This window comes from Vespula vulgaris, chromosome 1, assembly GCF_905475345.1.
Source record: "Vespula vulgaris chromosome 1, iyVesVulg1.1, whole genome shotgun sequence".
NCBI lineage: Eukaryota > Metazoa > Arthropoda > Insecta > Hymenoptera > Vespidae > Vespula > Vespula vulgaris.
The window spans coordinates 14,265,496-14,290,163 of record NC_066586.1 but is presented as its reverse complement, the minus strand read 5'-3'; the positions used below and the strand labels follow the sequence as shown (position 1 = coordinate 14,290,163).

At 35.8% G+C, this 24,668-nt stretch overlaps 1 protein-coding gene across 6 annotated transcripts in view; it reads right to left on the bottom strand.

The window, feature by feature from the left end:
• The window catches only part of LOC127066386 (ankyrin repeat domain-containing protein 6), a 115,905-nt gene that overhangs the window by 87,863 nt on the left and 3,374 nt on the right, over positions 1-24,668 (bottom strand). For 2 of the 6 annotated variants that reach the window (XM_051000076.1, XM_051000092.1), the window contains exon 1: positions 13,322-14,468. The exons of the other annotated variants lie outside the window; for them this stretch is intronic. The gene's annotated coding sequence lies outside the window, so the exon portion shown is untranslated. Of the gene's footprint in view, positions 1-13,321; positions 14,469-24,668 lie in introns of those variants that run through there. 6 annotated transcript variants of the gene reach the window in all.

Here is a 24,668-nt window from a genome sequence, read left to right as displayed (position 1 = left end):
TTAAAACTAAGTACATACATGCTTACATACTACTCAAAATAGATACGTGCTAGTTGGTTATAACGGTCAAACACGTCGTTTACTCGCGCAAGGATTTTTAATTAAACATCTGCAAGGTCTACGTAGCTAACCATGTACGTAAGTACAACGTATAAAGCATTCGCTCTCCCTCTCTCTCTCTCCTCTCTCTCTCTCCTTCTGTCTCTTTCTCTCTTTAATGTACATCGTACGCCGTACGTCGTACATTTCTAATTACGCGTAGCTAGGAGCTAACATAACGAAGGTATCGCATTAATGTCGAATATCTAATTACCGAAGACTTACATCTCGTATGCACGAGAAATTCCACCGATGTCGTGCCCGTACATATCCAGTAATATCTCGGCCCTCGTAACTGGCATCTTTTTCTTTTCCTTTCTTTCTTTCTTTCTTTCTTTCTTTCTTTCTTTCTGTCTTTTTTTTATTTCACAAAGCAAATTTTAAATCCACGATGATTCCTCCTTGATCCAAACGAGCAACTAAATGAGATTAATTTACGAGCATTTTAATCGGCGATCTCGTGACACGCGGAACGTCCCGGTGGGACGTCGGTCCGAACGAGAAGATAAAAAGAAGACAAGAAAAACGAAGAGGAGAAGAAAAGAAAGAGAAATAGAAGAAAAAGAGAAAGAGAAAATAGAAAGAGAGAGAGAGAGGAAGAGGAAGAGGAAGATACATATATATCCTTTAATTAGAGATCTCACGAGATAAGAAGATTCTCCACCGTCCGTGTCAAGTTCACCCCCTTTCTCTCCCCTCCCCTTCTCTTCTCTACACTCCACCCTCCTCTCCCAATCGTTTTAACCAAAGATCGAACCAGTGACGATGAACATTCCTTCCGTGATCGAGCGAGGAGAGTAGCGATCATCGGCAAAAGGCGCGTCAACAAAGCCCTCGATTAAAGTCCTTTCTTTCTATAGAGCAAAATAAACGCTCGGTGGATCGATAGATCCGCGATACATACAGCTCGATGCAATCTTGCGATACATACAGAGAAAGAGAGAGAGAGAGAGAGAGAAAACTAGCTTCCAAAGAGACACACGGATGTGTCTCTACGTTCTGGACCGGTTTCTCTTCAACGTGACTTCTCTACGGCTGAACCGATCGTTTAACTTTTATTTCGATTTTCATCGACCGTTTCTATCTCTCGCGTTTTCTATTTATTTTAATTTTTCTTCCTTTTTTTTTTGTAATTTCTTTTTTCTTTTTTCTTCTCTTTTCTCTCTTTTTTTTTTTTTCATTTTATTTCACAGCGCGTTAATCATCTTTCGCTTTATGTAAATTATACGAATTTATTTATTTGTTTTTACAACGCGTTTCCTCTTCCTCTTTAATATGTTTCTTCGTGTTCTTCTTTTTCTTCTTCTTTTTCTTTTTCTTCTTAATCCTTCAGAGTTGATCGAATTTTCTTATAAAACGTTTTAAAGAGAATTGTAAGCATGCATTGAGATTTTTATTCGCTAGGTCACTCGAGATACTCCAGTTACGTATATATATATATATGTGTGTGTGTATATGTCTTAACGATTTCCTGAGGGAAAATAAAAGAGGGTAGAAATAAATAATAAAACGAAGAAAAAAGAAAGAAAGAAAGAAAGAAACAAGCTGACGCCAGTCACGAGAGGAAAGGTAGGTAGAGTGGTTGATGAGGTGACTAGAAATATATATCTACCTAAGGATGTTTTACAAGGGAGGCGTGCGATCCTGTTTAATGATGCATTCACTCAAATCTGATGAACGATCTTTGGCGTTACGAAATGAAACGAAAAGGAAAAGAAAAAAAGAAAAACCAAAAAGAGAATAAAGAAGAAAAAAAAAAAGAAAAAGAAATAAAAACCAGACGTTTCTTTGATAGTAACAGAAGGAACTGTAATAGAAGGAGTTATCAACTTGTAACTAAGTACATATGTTAAGTATTACACAGTTCGTCGTGGTGGTTGAATTATCACGTTGTTCAGGAAATTGTTAAGAAAAATCATGTCGGACGATATGTCGAGCGATATTATTCGAGTTTGGTTAAAGATCAAAGGGGAAGAAAAACAAGCCGTTTGTCGGTGGTATCGAATCGAGAAACAGTGGCGGCACACTTTGCCAGTCAGAAAACTTGGCATCGAAGGGGTTAATCCTATCGCGACACGACCAAGAACAACGACTTGCCGGTGTTTGCTCTTTTAGTACGAGAGCGAGATAGATAGAAAGAGGCAGAGAGAAACAGAGAGAGAGAGAGAGAGAGAGAGAGAGAGAGAGAGAGAGAGAGAATGAGAAAGAAAGAAAAAGAGAAAGAGGAAGAGACTTATCGGCGAGACGTTTGAAAGCAGCGCAAGCGCGCGACTGACTCTACGCTCGAACACGACGAACACGGAGAGGAAATAGAGTCAACGAGATGCTAGCGAGATAATGCACGAGGAATGACTGACGTTACTCCGTGGAGATACGTCTCGACTTTAAAAGGACGACGCGCCCTGTCCGGTCGTTCGATCCTTTTCTATCGACTTGCGAATAAAGTCAAAGAGAAAAAGAGAAAGAGAAGGTGGGAGGAAGGGAGAAGTGTGTATAAAACACACAAATATAACGTCAGTTCGTGTGTTGTGCGAAGTATATATAAGTATATATATAAGTAACATCAATGGTGTATATAAGAGAGAGAGAGAGATATTTATAAGACATACAATAACATTAGTGAATAAGAGAGAGAGACAGAGGTGTTCTTATAAATATATACACGTACACACGTATACACGTATATATGTATTACACGTGTACATGTTTATAAACATACGTGCACACGTATACACAACAAAGGTAAAGAGAAACACGTGACACGGTCACGATCGAGAGACCTCGAGAGAATTTGAATACAAGAATTCTCTGGTTCTCTTCCTCTCGTTGAGTTATTCTCGCGTTTCTTCCCTCTTTCGTTCTTCGTTCGTAGGTAGCTTTGTCGTTGTCGGCTTACTTAAAGATCGATTTAAATATCCAGCGATCTCCGAAGTAACACCGCGCCTGCAAGTGTCTCTCGCAACTGTTGCTTTACAATTCAACGATCGGCCGAAGTGAAACTCGTGTAAATTTCTTCTTGTTTCGTTCGATGCCGACGACAAATCGGTGAAATCTGTGTGGCGCACGCCACTTTCTAACGTGTACAAAGTCTTAGGTAGCTAAGGCGTAGACAGGTTAAGGATTTATTATATGATCTAATGATTCATACTTACATTCGATAGAAACTTGTATTGTTTCATATTTTACAAAGAGAATTGTATATACCTATTCGAAATTTTGTAAATAATAATGAAGAATTCGATTAGGATTTCCATTAGAATTTATCCAAGGTATATGATGTATATTTTTAAATACAGTATAAATTCATATATATAGATGTACATACATTTAACTATAACTCGAGAACGGAATTCTCAAGAACGACTATCGAAGAGAGAAAGAGAGAGAAAAGAAAAGAAAAGAAAAGAAAAGAAAAAAAAAAGCAAAATCGCAAATTTTCAATCGAATACCAAGGTGCAAATTGTACAGAGCATTCATCTTCACTACTAAATCTTTTCAATAATCGTACGAGCGAGGATACCACCGGAGGGTTCGTATTCTTAGCACATATGCATTTCGTCCGTGTATCATGGCCGTTAGAGAGAAAGAAAGAAGGGGGAAAAACAAAAAAAAAGAGAAAAAAAAAGAAATAAAAAACAAAAAGAAAATGAATGCAGGCGGTACGACGGAACGACGTCTCGGACCCCACTTCTGTAATGATACGTTAAAACCACGAAGATTTCCACGAAACATGGAAGAGCAAGCGATAATCGATGCAATGTCGCGACACATACATAACATATATATATATATATATAAACATATACATACATACATATTATATATATATATGTATATGTATATATACATCGGTGTAGATCGTGATGAAGGAAAGAAAAGAAGGAAGGTGAACGACGAGAGAAGCTCTCTCGCTCTGTTTATTTTATCCACGATATCGGCAGATCGCAAACCACAGTGATGGCGAACGGATCATAGTATTTCATGCACGGCCGCGGCCCAAGCTTTTATGGGCCCGTCCAGCACGATATCGCTTTACCACTACGCGATCGAACATTATCAGCGCCTGCTTAACAAAATTGCCCTCTTGTAAATGTTTCCACAATCGATTCTTCCCGATCTAACGACTTAATATTACCTCGGAGATATATCAAGATATTTATTAATTATTATCTTCTTCAGTTAGAGAGAAATGGAGAGAGAGAGAGAGAGAGAGAGAGAGATCTTTGAATTCAAAATTTTTCATTTCGTTACGGCGAGTCTCGTAAATTATTTTAACTCTTTCAAGTTTAATACAGATTGAAATTCGAACAATAAAGTAATAAGTAAAATTTATACAAAGAAGAAATTAAGAAAATTGAAATCATAGAAAATGAAAGATATTGTGAATACCAACGAGATATAGAATAACAGACATATGTATGATTAATAAAAGAAATACTATAAAAAAAGTTGCATCTATTTTACAAAAAGTAAAAGATGACTTTCGAATACTATCTGCTTTTTTATATTAAAAGAAAGTTTACGTGTATCTTCGATCTTTAAAAAAAAAAGAAAGAGAGAAAGAGAGAGGGGAAAAGATTAAAGATTGAACGTCGAAGAAGAAAATTTCCAAGGTTATAAATTTTCTCGAAAAGACTCGAGGGGTTCCTGGTTTAATTCGCTAGAATTTATTATTCATCGATCCTGTTGTTAAACGTTTGTAAGGGAACAACCGACCCGTGAAAATACTGGTACAGGACCGTACTTAAGGTTCCTACTGCACCCTTAAAATTGCCCGAAGCTTCGATATCTCGCTAAGGTGTTCGTGGAAACAAACAATTTGCAATAACCAGCGGCAATATTTTCGGTTAAGAAAAGAAAAAAGAAAAAGAAAAAACAAAGTAAAGGAAAAAGAAAAAACCATGTTCCAACGTGATACTATAGTAGTACGTAAGAAAATAAGTAAGTAAGTAAGTAAGTAAGCAAGTAAGCGAGTAAGCGAGCAAGCAAGTGTAAGTACTTACTACATACTACGATTACATATTAAAAAAGGTGAACTTGAGAATCGAACGAGTAGAAACGCGGTGAACCGCAACGGCAAGTTAGTAAGTAAGTAAGTAAGTACGAACGGTGCTGGTCGATAAATAAAGTTACGATAGGACACGTTCACAGCGACACAGAGAGCTGTAGCTAAGTATGTATGTTCAAGCTTATCGAGCCTTATTATCGAGCTAGCTAGACGAAGAAGCGTCGGTGTAATGGACCACGTCCATAGTAGTAACAAAAGAGAAAGATAGAGAGATAGAGAGAAAGAGAAAGAAAGAGTAGTTATCTTTTTGCGTGCTCTCGGCAAAAAGATGTTATCGGAAATATATAATCGGCGGGCGATCATCAAGGACGCCTTTTGCAACTCGTAAGTCAATTCGTAACGAGTGTAAATACTAAATGGTATCGATATCGAGTCTAATTCTATACGGTCCATTGTATCTGATTTCTCTACGATCTGAAAACTTTTTGTAGTAAGATAACGAGCATTCGAATGGAAGGAGATAAAGAGAGAGAGAGAGAGAGAGAAAGAAAGAGAGGGAGAGAGAAGATGAGGTACTAAAGAAAGAAAGAAAGAAAGAAAGAAAGAAAGAAAGAAAGAGATGGTCACGCTATAATCCTCGCAAAGGAATCACGCGAGACGAGAAGAGGCGAGGTCAGCTTGATCTTATTGTTCATAGATCGTGGCATTGTCTTCGTGTAGGTATCATTAAATGAACAGGAAGGGAGTACTCGTACCGGCTCGGAGTCGTCATTAAAGTGACGATTCGTAAGACTCCGTGTTGCACGATCCATGCATCGTCCTTTCTTTCTCTTTCTTTCTGTATCCTTCTCTATCCTTCTTTCTTTATCTTGTTCACTCCCTCTGTTTCTCTACCTCTATGTTGCCTCTCTCTCTTTCTAATCTATTCATCCGTCCGATAGAATAAATTACACGTCGACGACGCATCGACCGTGACTGTTTTAATTCGAGTACGAGCACGAGGCCGTTCGATTATTCGAACCTTTCGATATACGTTTGATGTCCTTTCAAGTGCGTTCAATGCACCGTTACCTTGCACTTCTTGGAATCCTATATGTATATATATATATATATATATATATATATATATATATATATATATATACATATATACACACACACATGCACATACGAGCGCGCAAGTACCCGCATACACGCAAATATCTCGAACGTACGTACGTATGTACTTTCATATTTCATTCTCTTTTTAATTATCCTCTTCGTAAAAATAATGAAATTTTCACGTAAATAAAACGAAGTAACGAGGACAGATATGTGTGGTTAATGGATTTCAAGATCGAGAAGGTACTACCTAGATCGAGAGAAGTTAGACCGAGTCGATCATAAACTTAAGATAAGAGAACGTGCATCTCACGGTTAAAAGCACTTTGCCCTTTGTGCCGTTAACCCGATAGACAGTTTGATTGCAGTTCTCCCTATGGGAGCGGTCCAGCTTCGAGGAAGGATGACCGTATAAGGAAATCGTCGTTCGCGCTCGCAAGAGTATTCTCGAAGAAGGACGTAGCACACGTGCGCCTAGCCTAGCAAAATATATAGGAGACACTTTGAAACGAGATCTCGAATGGATAAGAGCAACGACGAGATATCTTTTACTATCATTTTCTATTTCTCTTTCTCTCTCTCTCTCTCTCTCTCTTTCTTTTTCAATCTTTATCTGACTTTTTGTATTTTTGTCGGGCAACGCGCAAAGTGTTATTCAAGATGCGTGTATCTTTAAAATAAGAAATCGAAAGTTACGACATATACGACGAAGTCGTTTAAATCGTCAAGCTATTATTGTCGAGGCTTTCGTAAGAAGGGTTGTCCGTCGGGAGTATAACATGGCGAACGAACCATGGGTGACGACGAGACCAAGTAGAACGAGTTCGATAACTTAACGAGCCAACAACGTCGTCATTCTCTTCTCGTCCTCGTCTTACGGAGAGAACAAGATCCGAAAGAGTACCTACATACCTACCTACCAATGTATACGACAAATCGGATTAAAGTTTTGATTTTAAGCCGATCAGGACGATAACTCGATCCCATATAATCGGTATATATATATATATATATAGGGTATCTAGTTATCACATTCTCTTTGTTTCCATATTACAAATGGAAATTTCTAATATAGTTGTTCTAACTACTTATTCGGTGTGAATTATCAAAAGGATTGATTGAAAGGCTCAACTTGTTAAATATTTACCTAACCCACAAATCTTTATCAATTACCTAACTACCTCCTACTACTACTACTACTATTACTACTGTTGTTTTTTCCATTGAAACGTTGATACACGCTAATTGAAAATGTTCTCGTTCATCATCAAGATTTAATCCACCGTGGTCGATTATAAAGGGATGACCAAAGGAGAGTAGCGAGAGAGAAAAAAAATTGAAAACGAAAACGAAAAGAAAAAGAGAAAGAAAGAAAGAAAAAAAGTAAGCATAGAGACAATCATTTATCATCAGAGGATAGTTCGCAGCCCAAGAAAGAGTCTTCGTCAGGGAGAAGTCTTTCGACGAAAATAATTGGCGTTATACGGACATCTGTTTCACGCTGAGCCAGTGAATAGAAGAGCCACGTAGGGTAACGGAACGTTGGTCACTCGTATATATATATATATATATATGTGTGTGTGTGTGTGTGTATATATATATATACATTTGTGTGTACATATACACATATATACACAACGCGAACACCTATAAATTGTTGCGTGCAGTCTTGTAGAGGAAGAGATTGCTAATACCCACTGAAGATCCCGCATGGTGCGCCCCTTCTGTGATTTACACGCGTGTCATTCTTACGTATAGGCGCGTGTATGTAGCACGCCTTTAACTTCCGAATCAACGATGTATTCCAAGCACGAATCTAATTAACATAATTGATTTTTAAATGTCAGCTAGTTTTCTTTCTCTTTTACTCTATCTCTATTTCTCTTTTTCTCTCTTTCTCTCTAATATATCTCTCTCGTACCAAATTAAAAGGTAACGTTTAAATTTTCTTCCTTGTATATAAAATATATGTTAATATATATTAAATATATATCATGAAAAGAAAGTAAGAATAATCATTTTTCTATCACGAGCAACGCGAATTTTTATCTATCGAATATCGAGAGAATATAAACGAGAAAATATTGTTGTAGCTAAACTATTCAATTAAATCTGTTGTATCTTAATATTAAATTCGATTAAACTGTAAACGGATAAAACAAGGTATTATCTACTTTCTCCATAAAAAAGAAAAGATACTTCGTATATGAAAGGTATATGAAATTTTTTATCGAAGCGTACGACATCGTATAATCTTGGAATTTTTTCAAACGTCAAACAAATTTACCGATATAATTGATACGTTCAATGAGTAAACTAAGATAGAAAACTTTTAGATAGTCATCGATCATTCATCATTTCATTGAAAGTTAATCATTAATCGAATGTAAAGATAAGAAGGAAGACGGAAAATCGATAAAATCGTCTTATAGAAAATGAATAGAAAAAGATCATTCTGTTAATCAGGAAATGTTCGATTAAAAATCTATTAATAAGTTAATAATTTAATAATCGAAAAACGTTCGGGTAAACGTGCAGGAGAAACATTCCATTCGCGTGTAAAACCTGCGTGAGAGGGTATCGATAAGATGCAAGCAAGCAACAAAATTAAATCGTTACCGCTTAAGAGATTACACGCGTTCGCGAGATGGACGCGTTCTCTCCTTAAACCATTTGCATCGTGTACTCGTTACTAATGTAAGTATGCCTGGAACTAAGAGAAAGAAGAGAGAGAGAGAGAGAGAGAGAGAGAGAGAGAGAAAGAGAGAGAGATTGAAATTATCTCAACATTCGAAATGGATGACACACTCAGACATTTATCGAATGTTCTTCGATCGCGAGAGAAATTGGTCATTAAGTTGTCGATATTTAGCAAATTATCACGTGTGTTATATATCAGAGGGTAGGTATGAATGATTGAATTCAAAAAAGAAAAAAAAGGAGAGAGAGAGAGAGAGAGAGAGACCGGGAAAGATATAAAATTAATAAATACAGTATTCGGATAAAATAAAAACATTTGAAAGAGTAAAAGATAATCAATTTTCGATTTTATTTCTATACGATCGATCGTCACTATATTTTTCTTTTTTTAATTTTTGTTCTTTTTTATATATATATATATAGGTAGAAGGGTTATAGCTTTTCATTTTTCCACGTACGATTGTAAGTACACCCGGCACAGGTGTACGTCGGTTTTCTAAAAGAAAAAGCAATGCCTCGTTTCCCTTTATGCTTCTTAATTGGGAAAATGATTTTATCTGTCCTTCGTTTTTAACGGACACCCAAGATATACACAATCCGGTTAGCCATAATCGAAAGAAATACCAAACAATTATCTACTCATCCCACTCGTCCGACTCGGACTCACTCGACGAACGAAAGACAAACAACGAATCCAAAGAGAATGCATTCCTTTGCATTCCAACCATTACCATTGCCATACTCGCGGGAATGGTCGATTCGCCTAATGGTTTCTCCACGATTGACTATATATTCTTTCTACGAGAAATTGAATCAACAGAAAATTATCGTCGCAAAACATACACAATGAAACTTAGAATCTATGCAGTTTATCGCTCTTTGACTCTTTCTTAGAAACTCTCTCTCTTTTTCTCTCACGATCATACGCTCTCACGCTCTTTGCTTTCTATTCTTCTCATTTCGTTGGATCTTTTAAAATTTTACTAGACTCGCAAAGAGATAGAATTAAATTATAGGATGTCGCGTTCGTGTCACTTGAATAACTATGCTCGTATCGATCGATCATTAATAATAATAGATGAATTTAATTTCAATTTCACGTGGTAGATTTTATGTTGTGTAATTTATATGTTCGACAGGTAGATATTAGTACATATGTACATATATATGTATATACATATGTGTATATATATATATACATATATATATATATTATATATATATAATATATATATATCGAATTCATTAATTGAACGTTTAGACGTACGCAATTACTACCGATATACATACATATGTAAATAAGTACCTATATATTTAAATGACGTTTCTGTGGTAAGCGAACGTGTTAACGAAACGTCAAACAGGATACTTAATTATACATAGTAGAATCGGGATAACAAATTAACGTGAACTCGTCTCTATTAAAACGATCATCCGAGCGAATCGAGAAAATCCTTATTTCTTTCGCGATAGAATGGTACGTTTCGTGTCGAGGCATCGATCACGTTCGAAGAAGGATCAAGATCCTCCTCTCTCAGTTTCCTCAGCTTTCGTGTATCAAGCATCGATCGATCGATCGACCGACCGATCGACCAACCAACCAACCAACCAACCAACCAACCAACCGACCGACCGACCGACCGACCAATCGACCGACCAACCGACGGATCGATCGACCGATCGATCGATCGCGAGTCATCGAGCATAAATTGTTGATCGTGACTCGTGCTATTAGCGCGTGTCTTCGTTAAGATCGTTCAGAAAGAGAAAGAAAGAAGAAGGAAGAAAAGACAGATAGAGAGAAAGGAGAGAGACAGACAGAATAGATGTTGACGACTCATTTTACCTCTCAACTTAAATGTCCTCTTGCTGTTTAATCAGAAACGATCATCAGAGACGGGGGAAAAAGAAAAATAATAAGAATTTTACTGATAGGCGTTTGCATAAATTTCGAATTATTTTCATGCTTGACCATGTTACCTTCATATTTGTTGTAACTCGTTCAAAAGGGGAAAAAGAAAAATCTCTCTCTCTCTCTCTCTCTTTTTTCCTTTTTCTCCCTTTCTTTCGAAACCGGTAGGTATATATTTCAAAGAACTCGACGGCAAACTTATCTTTCGCACGATACAAACTCTCTCGAGCTTGCTAATGCGGATTTAACGATCTGAAGTAAGTAACGATCTCAACGCCTCTGCTCGCTAACTTTTCGCGAAACGCCTCTACTATCGATCTTCGAAAGAGAAGAGAAGAGAAGAGAAGAGAAGAGAAGAGAGGAATTAAAAGATTCCTCTCAAGTTAGTTTTACCATCTTATACTTTTATTCCTATTCTTACTACTCTCTTACTTTTATTTTTATTTTTCTTCTTTTTCTTTTTTGAAATAAATCGATGTATCGACGTTTTGGAATGGAAGAAAAAGGGGAAATAAAAAAGGTCTAGTCGTTTTCGTGCGAAATCGTAACGAGACGTATAATTTCTATGATTCTATGATTACATCCTTACCGATTATTTTAAAATCCAGTAGGACTGATCTCTCTCTTTCTCTCTCTCTCTCTCTCTCTCTCTCTCTCTCTCTCTCTCTCTTTCTTTCTCTTTTCTTCTCTTTTCCGAAAGATCGATCGTAAACCGTCAGTCCACGCCCTTTATTATTCATGATGGATGTGACGAGTGAAAACGAGTAAGACTACGAGTCAGAGAGCTTTCCGTCTTACGTTAAGTTTCTTCTTTATCTTTTTTCCCTTTAACCCTCTCTCTCCCTCTCTCTCTCTCTCTCTCTTTCTCTCTTCTCGTTCGAATTGATGAATGGAGAAATCCACGAGACGGCCTAACGATGTCGAGTCAAAAGAAAAAGAGTGGAGCAGCCAGGTATCGAACGTGTATCGGCTAAGACGGAAAAACGACGTAGACTTAACGTTTCAAGAGTGAAAGATAGAGAGAAAGAGAACGAGAGAGAGAGAGAGAGAGAGAAAGACAGAGAGATATTACCGTCTTCATTGGTTATCCGATCAAAACGAGCAAGAGTTGCTAACTTCCTTGAAAAGATACAATTGAGAAGTAGTAAAAAATAAATAAATAAATAAATAAATAAGTAAGTAAGTAAAAAGAAAGAGAAAGAAAGAGAAATTTTTCTTTTACTGCATATCTTTTTTTTCATGACAAGTTTTACTCTCTCTCTCTTTCTCTTATATACATGTAGGCACAGAAACAAGCATACTTTCCATCTACTTCGCGTGACGAACGCGATTAATTTCTTTTTAATTATACGCTCGTCGAGAAAGACTAGCCAACCATCGCGCCAACCCCTTTTCTCTTTTTTCCTTTCACGACACGAGGAGATTCTTGCTATATTCTCTTATATATCTATGCACGTAAATAAGTACAGTATAAGTATGTACTAACCATATATATATATACGTATGTATGTTCGATAATAGTAACTAACATGACGAAAGAACTTATATACCTGTGTAGGAAGAATCGAAACTTTATTCGTGAGCTTCGATAGTCAAGGATTTTATGACTCTAACGGGACATCAAAGATAACATAATCGTCGTTTATACATGTCTGTCTATGTATTTGTGTACCTATGTTTGAGTAGAAGAGACATCGCATTGAGAAAGCACCATAAGATGCGATACGAGTTCTCTTCGTACACTTTAGCCGAGTTTCTCTTCGGACATCTCTCTCTCTCTCTCTCTCTCTCTCTCTCTCTCTCTTGCTCTCTCTTTACCCTCTTGTGCAAGTCCACTCGATGATATAGTAACGTATATTAGAACGTTCGATATAATTTATCGTCGATGTTAAGATTTACTGACTTACATCGTGAAACCCACGCGAAGTCTCGTTTCGCAAGACTCGCGACACTCGCGAGAGAAAAAGAAAGAGAAAGAGAGAAAATACCTATATATTTGTTAGCTGGATCATACGAGCACCATTATGCGCGTTGAACACTTTCAATGAAGTAGCCTTTTACGTCATCATAGTTGTCCACTTTTTTATTTCCTTTCCCACTGTGAACGAAGGACACAGCATCGTTGGCGCTTCTATAGAAATACTAGATCGATATTAAAAATCGATGAAGTTGATTCATTATTTCGAGATATAGAAGATAAAAGAATAAATAAATAAAAAAGGTAGGAAAAGAAAAGAGAAAAGGAAAAAAGAAAAAATCGCGATGCTATGTCCTTTATAAGAAAAAAAATGTCAAATGACGGATCGTACAATAAATAGATGATATACAATAAATCGTGGTTGGAAAATCTATCTATCGGATCGTTCGCGTGTCTGCTAAGAGTTTAGCTTGTGTTAGAAATTTTTCTAACGGTACGAGTAAACTTAGTCGGCTTTACTTACTCACCGATTATAGGGGTAATAAAGTAACGCATTTTTCCGATTCTAATGATGAGAACTTACGGTGGCTAAGCAGCCTAAGTGCCGCTGGTTCTCTCTTCCCTCTTGCGGACACGGTACTGCGATCTCGCTATCCACGAACGTTGTTTTTCTATGCACAAGAGAGTAGTAGCTCGTCCTTTCTCGCAACAATGGGCAAAGCTGCGTACGTGCAACAGAAGACGTGCTTAACTTGCGGGAGAGCAAGGCACGAGTCCAATTACGAATAATGAGAGTAAATTGCGCTACATAATCGGCATAAGGAAGAATAGAGGACACGGGAGGACCTCTCTATATAAAAAAAGAAAAAAAAAATCATCGTTACGTTTTAACGAATTCTTTTAAAGACGCTTCGCGCATCCTTTAAAATAGGCAAAACAAATTAGAAAAATAAAAGAGCATTATACTGAAGACCACTGATGACTTTCGTAAGATATTAGGATTAATTTTTTCAAGGGGGTAAAGAAAGAACAACATATAAAGATATAGACGTTATTGACATTGAGACCTTCGATCGCGAATCTTTAAGAAATATAATATCTTGAATCAGATGAACATACTTTCTCTCTCCCTTTTTCTTTTTCTCAAATCGAAATGAAATTCCTGACAAAATTTACATTCGATTTCGTTCAAGTATCGTAGAAAATTAGATTTATCGATAAACGAATGATAGACGAGTGTTAAAAGACACACATAAAAACAAGTAGAAGAATACTTGAAATCATTATATTATGTAAAAATAAGATTTTTATATTGTTAAGTATTATATAAAAGTAAAGAAAGTATATGTAAATATATCTCTTCTTTTCATTCTTTTTTCTTTTCGCTTATTTGTTATTCCTCCCGTACCATCATTTAACAATCCCGAGCGTAAACATAATTTGGTATTGCGAACGGTCAAATCAATACGCTCGAAGGCGTAATCAGAAACGATAACGTCTCTAATTAATAACGACGAGTGCTGTATCTCTTCGAAGCACGTTTGGTCGCAATACACGTTGTATTAATTGCCCTCGAAGGTATGCTGCCAGGATTTTCTTACCGACTGGCATCTTTTAAAACGTGTGTTTAAATCAGGGAAGGATAAAAAGAGACAGAGCAATTCTCTCTCTCTCTCTCTCTCTCTCTCTCTCTCTCTCTCTCTCTCTTTCTCTCTCTCTCTCTCTCTCTCTCTCTCGTGCGCATGCTCGTGGTTATCTAGAAAGAAAGAAAGAAAGAAAGGGAAAAAAAAAGGAAAACAAAAAATCTTATTAATTTTTACGACTTCTCTTTTATCTATCTTTTATTTCACTTTTAAAGTGATTCAATTACCTAACCATCGGCGTGTTGCAAATTACACCGGATTTATCAAGACTTACAAAGCGAGCCACACCGGTCACTCGGTTTAAATGCCAAGCAAAAGTCCAGAGGGAAGGATCAAACGGCTTTATGAATATCTTCGACGGGCCATTAATTACACTCTTAGGTTCCTCTTTCCCTCTCTCTTTATTCCTCCCTTCCCTACTCTTCTTCCCTCTTTCTTTTTCCTCTTTCTCTTCCTTGTTTCTTCTCTCGCGCGAGGATCGATATTTCCGTGACGGTGGAATCCGAAAAACGAAGAAATTAAAAAACGTCACTCGGCAATTAATTTCGAGCGTGTGTAGTAGTTTTATTCATCGTGAGTTCGTTCATTTTTTAAGATACACAAAGTAGGATAAAGATTGGTGTTGAATTTATTTCATCTTTTTTTCTTCTTCTTTCTTTTGTGTGTGTGTGTGTGTGTGTAGAAATTTTCACACTCACAGTATAAAAGCACGAGACATTTTTAATGAATACAAATCGTGCGTACTGTACGTTCACATAAGCACAACAAGTCGGTCACCGTGTGATAATCAAATATCTTTTCGAAATCAAATAACTTTTGTTTTCTTCAATTGATGCAAAAAAAGAAACACGTTGGATATAGAAAAGATTTCTATACGATAATTATTATCCTAACATTCTAATACACAATTATATTTAACATAATATCTTTCCATATATCGTACACCATCGTATAAATATATAATATACCAAATGAAACCGTGATTTGTTTAAATACGTTACTTATCATAATTTCATGAAAATTAAAGAATGTCATCGTTAGTTATTTCTTTTCAAAGAATGTCGATTTAAAAAAAGAAAAAAAAATTAAAAAGAACTATTATTAACTACAATTACATTAAGATAATATATAATAGATAAATGAAAATTCATTCTGCTACATCATATTTCTCTCTCTCTCTCTCTCTCTCTCTCTCTCTCTCTCTCTCTCTATACTACTCTTTCTATACATATATATATATATAGCTTCATAATGGTATAAAATAAAATTCCACGAGAAAATGAAGGAGAAGGGTGCGACGATCGGTTTACGACTCGAGAAGGAAAAATTGATTACCGGATACCGTCTCTGGACTACGTTCGTCGATCGTCGTGAAATAATAAGGTAGTCGTGCGTAGAACCGATCGCGATGGCCGCACACGACCATTTGCCTTTCCGCGTCAAGTAGTTCTCTACTAGGAACGTTTGTAACTATAGTCAATTGCCAAGACGCATGCGTCTTCTTCGTGTCCTGCGCTTACTATACGTTCATTCCTTTTCCTTATTTTAGAAAGAAAAAGATAGGAAGGACGGACGATCAACCGGGAAGAGATATACCTAACATAAAAACAATTTCCAACATTTTCTTATCGACTATTCTTAGAAACGATACCTTCGAACCATCAGTATCATAGGACTCGTGTTTCGAAGTAATCGTCACAAGAAATAAGAAAAGCTTTTTACCTGAATCCCAAGGATCTTGGTAACGATCGATGAAGATTGAAAGAAAAGATAATCTCATGAATTTGCTGTTTCCAATTGATTAAAATTCATCCAAGATTCAGGATCATTAAATGAAATATTTACTCATTTCTATTGATTAGATTCATAAATAAGTATCGTTAAAAAATATAATTTATCTAATCGACCGAATATAACCATGTATAATATTATGTATAATATAAATTATATTCGTATAATAAAATGTCATATTTATTTCGATTGATACCCATATAAAATTTGCTTAATGTTTAGGTAAAATTATATTACTAATAAAAGATATTGAATATAGGTAAATAAAAAATAATACTTTTATACGCAGGTATAAAATGATGAAATGGATACGTTCTCTCTTTTTCTGTCTCTCTCTCTCTCTCTCTCTCTCTCTCTCTCGAAAAAGAAAAAGAAAAAAAATATGGTCGTCAGATATTTTGAACACTATATAAATATATATTTTTTGATAAACTTACGCGTTACAAAAGGGATGGTAATAAAATTTTGTTGAAAGTGAATTTAGTCGCCATAGAAGATTTACAGATTGAGGAAAGACGCGTGATGCGCAGACTAATTGGAATATAATCTATACCTTCGAGAAGCATGATCAGAATATTCTAGAGAAAATATCTAAGTAATATGGGACGATTACTAAGCGATTAAGGAGATGCATCGACGACAACCTTGGTAACTTACATACGTGTGAGTTACAATGTTACGAGGGTTAAAGATGAAGTATAATAATAAAAAGAAAGAGAGAGAGAGAGAGAGAGAATAAAAGAATAAGCAGTCGATGAGATGATTCGTGTCTGATCCAAGTAATTCTGGAGAGTCAAGTAATTTGTCTTTTTCATTTTTTTAAAGAAAATTTACAAGCAAGTAAATCGTTCGAAATACATACTGAAGAGCATATCCCTCGCTATATTCACCAAGTATAAGAGTAAAGAAGAATAAGAGAGAGAAAGAAAGAGAGAGAGAGACTAATTATGCGTCTGATCATCGAAACGATTCATGCGTGCAGTTGATCCGATCGTTCCAATGAATTTGATTTCCAGGTTGCTGATTATATATATATATATACACACACGCACGCACACACACACACACACGCGTGCAAGCATACACTTATCCTACCCTTTTCTCTTTCAGTAACTTAAAAAGGCGTGAAACGAATTCGATAAATTCATTGAGATTTAATAATATCAGAATAAAAGTTCGAAACGGCGTAAAATCGATATGACATTGATCGACAGGCGTTTATTATATTTTATATATATTTTATTATTAAGACGGTTATATACGACAAAATTAGACGTAATAGTAACTAATTAAAACAATTAAGATGTAAATTTTTTTCGTCGAAATAATATAATATCTAAAAGTATTTGGAAATATGAAAATGATGTTGAAATATAATATACGAAACTATGATACGTCTTGCGTAACAGGGGATCTGTATTGAAATTAATTGGATTCATTTAATTGTAAATTTATTCGAGAAGATCACGAGATTCTTTCCAAATTATTGGCCACTTCTGTAAACTTCTTCGAAGTAAAAATTTTGATCTAATCTTTCTACGATTTCGGTGATTAAGTGTAACCCCATTATTGATAATAATCCGTTACATTCTTCGTGTTTTTATTTTTTTTTCTTTTCGTTTCTATTTTCTCTATTTCTTCTTCTTTTTTTTTTGCGAAAATTTTTATTGTATTACTTTTTACTGTTATTACTTTTACTGTTATTACTACTTAATTTTTACTGTTATTTTTACTGTATTAAATGAAGCTAGAAAAAAAAAGAAAGAAAATGGGGAAAGGAAAGAAATGATAAAAAAAGAGAAACAGAAAAATAAGAAAAGAAGAAGGAAGATCGGAAAAAAAGAAGACAGTTTAGAGGATGGTATCGAAAGTAATACAAGAAAACGCTCGTTCATCGCTGTTGTTTCGACGCGAAGAACACACAATTTCTTTTCTCGTAAGAAACGTTTCTCGGCGAGTAACCGTTCACGCTTCGACGAACTAAATAGCCGGAACGGATTATCAACGGACGACATCGTTACTTTCGTCTTCGATCTTTCTTTTCTTACGGAACAATGATCGAAAAGAAAAAAAGAACGAAAAAAGGAAAAAAATTAAAAAAAAAAAAAAAGAGTTAAAAAAGGAAGTAAAAAGATCGAACAAAAATGAAAAGATCGATTAAAACGTTCTGTGGGGGTCACGTGCGACTCTTTCACCAAAACGAAATTCATCGAAAACGTAACAAGGAAAAGGATATAAACTGAAAGAAGAGAGAGAGAGTGGGATAAGAAAATGGGAAGGATACTATCCGAAAAAGTTTTCTTGAAAGAAAATGTAACGTTGTAAAAGAGTAAATTTTAAGGAAGATCGTTAAAAAAGTCGGCTACGCAGTTTACGATATTTATCCAGATTTTACGTCCTTTCTCTTTCTCTTCCAGATAAGTTCTATCGAAAGGAAAGGATTTGCTTCGTCGTCGTCGTCATCTCGATGGTGGTCGCGAATGAGAGGAAGAAAGAAAGAGAAGAAGAGAAAGAAGAAGAAGAAGAAGAAGAAGAAGAAGAAGAAGAAGAAGAAAAGAGAGAGAGGGAATTACCGAAGCGAGCTGTAAGAGACGAGATGGCGATACTCAGATAGAGAAGCGTAGGAGAGAAGAAATAGTGGAAGAAGAAAAGACCGAACTTGTGTGTGTGTGTGTATTTGTATATGTATACGAAGAATGAGAGAAAAAAGAGAGAGAGAGAGTGAAAGAGAAAGAAAGAGAGAGAAAGAGAGAGAGAATATATCTGCAACATCGAAGAGAGAGAGAGAGAGAGAGAGAGAGAGGGACCCCCTGGATACGTGTTTGCTTAGCACTTTTGGCTCGAGAGGAAACAAGCGTAGGAAGGCTGTCCGCTACGAAGTTTACGACCGTGGAATAAATTATCGTTGCTTTCGTACGTTCCTTCGAAATTCAAGGTACAAGACTGGCGCGCGCGAGCGCGAGCCAACCAACCAAGCAACCAACCAAGCAACCAAGCAACCAAGCAACCAAGCAACCAACCAAGCAACCAACCGATCAACCAACCAACCGACCAACCAACAAGCCAGCAAGCGAGTCAGCCGGCCGACTAAATAACGCGAAAGAGAGAGAGAGAGAGAAAGAGAAATGGAGAGAGACACACAAAGAAAGAACGAACATAATGCCTCTTGGTGCGGTAGTGTAATACTACATACTACGAGACGAAGTGCAAAGACCGTCGAATCCCAACGTACGAACGTTTTGTTCGAGGATAAGCGATAGCCGTTTATTGCGCGAGCCAGCGCAATGTTACTAATGATCGAAACTCGATAATAATTTTCATGAGGACGTACGTACATAATAAATGTATTTATATGTATACGTAGGTATAGAAAGGAAAGAAGAAAAAGATATTTTATAAATAGGGGATGATCCTTGTTAAGAGAAGAAAATGAGATAAGAATTTGTTCGTTTCGTTGTTGGTCCTTGGAATAGGGAGAGGGAGAGGGAGAAGAAATATGATTAAACGTTGATTCGTTAATTAATTAATCGAACAGTCAATTATTATCGTAATTTATAATTATTTATTTGATTTCGATCGTTCGAAATCGTTATATATCGGATCAGTTATTTGTATTTACGATATGTAATCTCAATCAGGATTGAGGTACCTCGTCGAGCTTATGGGATTAAAAGTAACACCGAGAGATTTAATAATTTATCGTTCGTACAAGGATTAGAAAGCAACCGATGGGTGTAGCAACGAAACGCGAGACGACGTCATGGTTATTATGCGCTTGCGCGCGCATAAAACCACAAGGAAGAGAAGAGGATTTAAGGTCCTTGCATTTGAGAAAGGAGGCTGAGGATACTCGGTGAAACGTGTAATACGTCTACGGTAGGATTATTTTTCTTCTTTCTTTTCCTCTTCTCCGCTCTTTCTCTCTCTCTCTCTCTCTCTCTCTCTCTCTCTCTCTCTTTCTCTCTATCTATCTATCTATCTATCTATCTCTCTCGACCTCTCGTTTTCGTTCTTTTTCCTTTTTTTATTTGCGGTTGGAAGCAAGCAGACCAACCGGTAACCCGAAAGTTAAACTGAGATCGTCCACAACGAAGAAGCTCGCCGAAGATGACTCGTCGCCTTTTTTCTGCTACCGATCGAATACTCGTTAACTTAAAAATATTTACCTTTCGAATATTTATTTCTTTGTCTCTCTCTCTCTCTCTCTCTCTCTCTCTCTCTCTCTCTCTCTCTCCTTTTTATTTTCTTTTTCCTTTTATTCTTCTTCGTCCTCGTGAAAAAATTCAAGTTAATGATAGGTACCTATCTAAAGCTCAACAAGCACGTAATAACTCTTCTCGTCAATGATTATTATTACAAATAATCATGAATAATAGTCATAGCAATGATCATTATTACAACTTATTTACGTATTCAGGCAATATTCCTTTAAGCAATTTTCCTAAACGGAGAAATTCGAACGGTATATATGTACGTACTACGAAACGACCTGGAAGCCGATCATGGAGACGCGATTAAGCTAATTAATGTAGAAAACAAGAATGTACGTACGCGTGACGAGATATTAGATAAATGGTCCAGGTTTTACTATGAACTACCTACCTGGAAATTTTCCGCTCGAGTACCTTTGCCATCGCAACTATAGTAACGTTAAACGTCGATATCGCGACTCTCTTTACTTCCTGGACGCAATGATCGAGCTACCTTGTAATAATGATATCTAATTATACCTAGGAATATGCGCTAAAGGGGGATGCCAATCGAAGCAAACAAGAGAAAAAGAAGAAGAAGAAAAAAAAAGAAAGAATGTGGTACATTTATTATCCTCGCGATATCCTCGTACGATCATAATTCTTTATATAAAAGAATTAACAGATAGACGTTCCCAGGAGTTCGACACTTTCGAATATTTCCAAATTAATTATAAACCGTGAGAAAAATTTTTCTCGTGAAATTTAATTAATTCGCGAGGAATATCGCAAGAATTTTATTGAAAATTTCAACACTATTCGATGAAAAAAGAAAGCATCTTTCGATTCTTTAGATTCTTTCTCTTTCTTAACATCTTTAGATAACTTTATATGTGTGTGTGTAGCTTTTATTCCTAACAATAAGATCGAACATAAATAAAATCATTGTCTTCCTTACAGTAAATCGATTCCATAATACCACCTACTTTCCATTTTGTATCAGCTAAGAGATCATGTTCACGCTTCGACCACCATAAATAAACGGCATCGTCAACGACAGTCACTAGAATTTACACCTTTTCTGCCTCTCTCTCTCTCTCTCTCTCTCTCTCTCTCTCTCTCTCTCTCTCTCTCTCGCTCTCTCTTTCCATCGAGACATCATATTTTTTTCTTTTAATGATTTACATAGTACATAAAGATCAAGATAATTCGTATACTCCGAGAATATTACGACAGTTTGTCGATAGTTTGTATCGTCCATATTTCTATGAATATACAAGAGCTTATCGATCAATGAGATTCATACGTCCGGAAAACGAAAAAGCAAAACTTGAATATTGAATTTATAGCGATAACCGCAATAATTCAATATTTGAGACTAGCAACTTTCATCGAAGATCATTTACCAATACTGAGAAATGACTAACCGAAGAGAGAGAGAGAGAGAAAGGAAAAGAGAAAGAGAAAGAGAGAAAAAGAAGTTATATAAAATAAATGAGTACCTACTAATTACTGGCTGTCCCTATAGCTATCGCTATAACATTCTCTTTCCCTTTCTCTCTTTCCATTTATTTCTTACTGAGTATAATGTTAGCAAGCTCACTTTCTCGAGCATGTTCACGGATCTACAAAACCCGAATGTATAGATGTAACTGTTCAAGTTACGTCGTATCCTCCGAAGGTGGTACTTACACGGATAATAATTAAAGTGAAAAACAACCGAGTAAAACGGCCTTGGGCTAGATTTAAATCATTCGCGTTCGACGGTAAAAAGGATAATGTCGAGGTCGTAATAATGCTTTGTAAGTAATACGAGCGTAGAATCACTCGTTTAATTTACAACTCTCAAAAAGAAAGACAGAAATAGAGATAGAGAGAGAGAGAGAGTGTGTGTGTGCCAACGTTAATAGTAGTTAAGAGTTCGTTTCGTTGGATAGAAAAAAGTTAAAAAATAAGAAAAAAAAAAAATAAGTTGGTAGCTTCAAATAGAAATAATATTCAATATTAAATGATCGTATCCGTAAAACAGAGAAACAACACTGATTCGATCGAGAAACTAACTTATCGTAAGAATAACGATTGTAATTAACGTAACGTCTACTATTAAATGCACACGCCTATACTATCGATGAGATTTACAAGAGAGCCGGTTATACGCACGGACGATTACTTTGTAACGTAACCGAGGTGATAAAGCTTTTAATAAATTAATTAAGCTCGTTGGATCGTACGTGATTAGACGTAATCATTGATGCGAAACGATATAAGTGTTACCGAGCTGTCACTTAGGATTTTCATCGAAAATTTCAATGAGAAACGTAGAACGACGTGAACGATAACCTCGTTATGAATTTTAAATTCTTATAGCAATAAATCTTGTATATCTCTATTAAAAATAAATCGTGTTAAGGAACGAACGATTGCTAGGTATATACGTAGATCACACACACACACACACATCTACGTGTATTCTCCAAACGAAGAAATTTCTCGAAAAATGTCATATATCCTTTGACAAATAAAAAATTTGATTCTTACGAGTTTACGATTGACGTTTATATTCGTATCGATAAATTAAACGATCTTGAAACCTAACATTAACGAAACCTCCGTTAGTTTCTCGTTAATTTATCGATTAACGTTATATCCCCATCGAAAGAAATTAGTCGTCCTATCTAATTTCCTATACTTTGAAGTTGTCGCAGATTCGATATATCGTAATGTTAAATCACATTTTCAAACTCATCAAACCATTCCTAGGGAGGAATATTTTCCGGAGGCCGTTATAACGACTATAACTATTCCTCTCCGTGACCCCCATTCCTTTCTCCCCATATCCTTTCTCCAACCCTCTCCCCTCTACTTGTACCTTCTTCTCCTTCTTCATATTTCTTTCTCATTTAACTGGAATTTCGCAGCGTGTTGCACGAGCTTATCTGCACGGACAACGTCATTAACGACGGATCTTCATAGGAAGTACTTACTCGCATTTCATTAGATTCTTGGACGATGTCTGGCTCGTTCCATTGGAATCATCGCGTACGATCAACTTAGAAATTGAGTCATCAACGATCGTGTTAATTAAACCGTGGACCATTGCAATATCAAACGTCCACGATACTCCAACGAGATTTTCTTCATAACTTGTCGCCAAAATTTTTATTTTATTTAATCAAATTATTATCAACGTGTCGTTTTTGTTTGTTAGTTTGTTTGTTTTTTTTTTTTTAAATGATCGATCTAACGTTATCACCAGATATTATTTTATTTTCAAAGATAAGATCGAGATATGATTTTCTATCAGTTGATTGATTTATTTCGACGATATTTAAGTAACGTGCAATTATAATGATAATAATTTTATTCAAAATGATCATCGTCGATATAATTTTACTTGTATTTTTAATAGAACGATAACAATATATGATCGCTTCAAATTTATTTGATCAGTATTTTTATTAGTTAATGATAAATATTTTGTAAAATAAATGAATATTTTACGTATATGGATATTCAGTATAAATAAATATCAGTATAGTGTCATTTATATCACGTATTGATACTTTATTCTAAATATTGATCATTCATTGATCATCATTGGATCAAAATACTGACCTAATAAATAAATTCCCATGTATGATTTCTTATATTTTGGAGAATATTAATTACCGTTAACTTTTCGATCTAACGGATTCTGATTATTTGAAAATATGTTCTCAAGCCATATAGGATATTAGGTATGCGCTAAACTCGTTGGATATATCGTGGCAAAGTTATACATTTATAGTACGCCATATAACGCAGCCCCGATAACGATCGTACGATAATATATCTGACTGTTGGAATCGCAAGCGTCACGCTCTATTGCGGTGTTCGAGATATAGACCGAGAGAGCAAGAGAATCTTTCTCGACTTACTTGGCACGCCATCCTAGAGTTGCCTCAGGATTTTACTGATCTACGAGAAGATCGAAGCACCTAATCTCTTTTCCTACCTTCTTCTTAATACTTTGCTCTATTTGTTCGGGTTCATTAGATTAACTACTGGAATTATTATACAAACTTTAGGTGATCCATTTCTTCCGTCGTTTCGAACAACAAATTCAAATAAACCGCCAAGAAAAGAACACTATTTTTTTTTTAATTATAACGAACGATATATATTTGTTCTATTTATTCGGATTTATTAGATTGATCGTAATCAATTATTATATAAACTTAAGTTGATTCATTTCTTTCGTTGTTTCAAAAAACAAATTCAAATGAACCGCCAAGAAAAGAGCTGCACTTTTTGAAGATTGTAACCA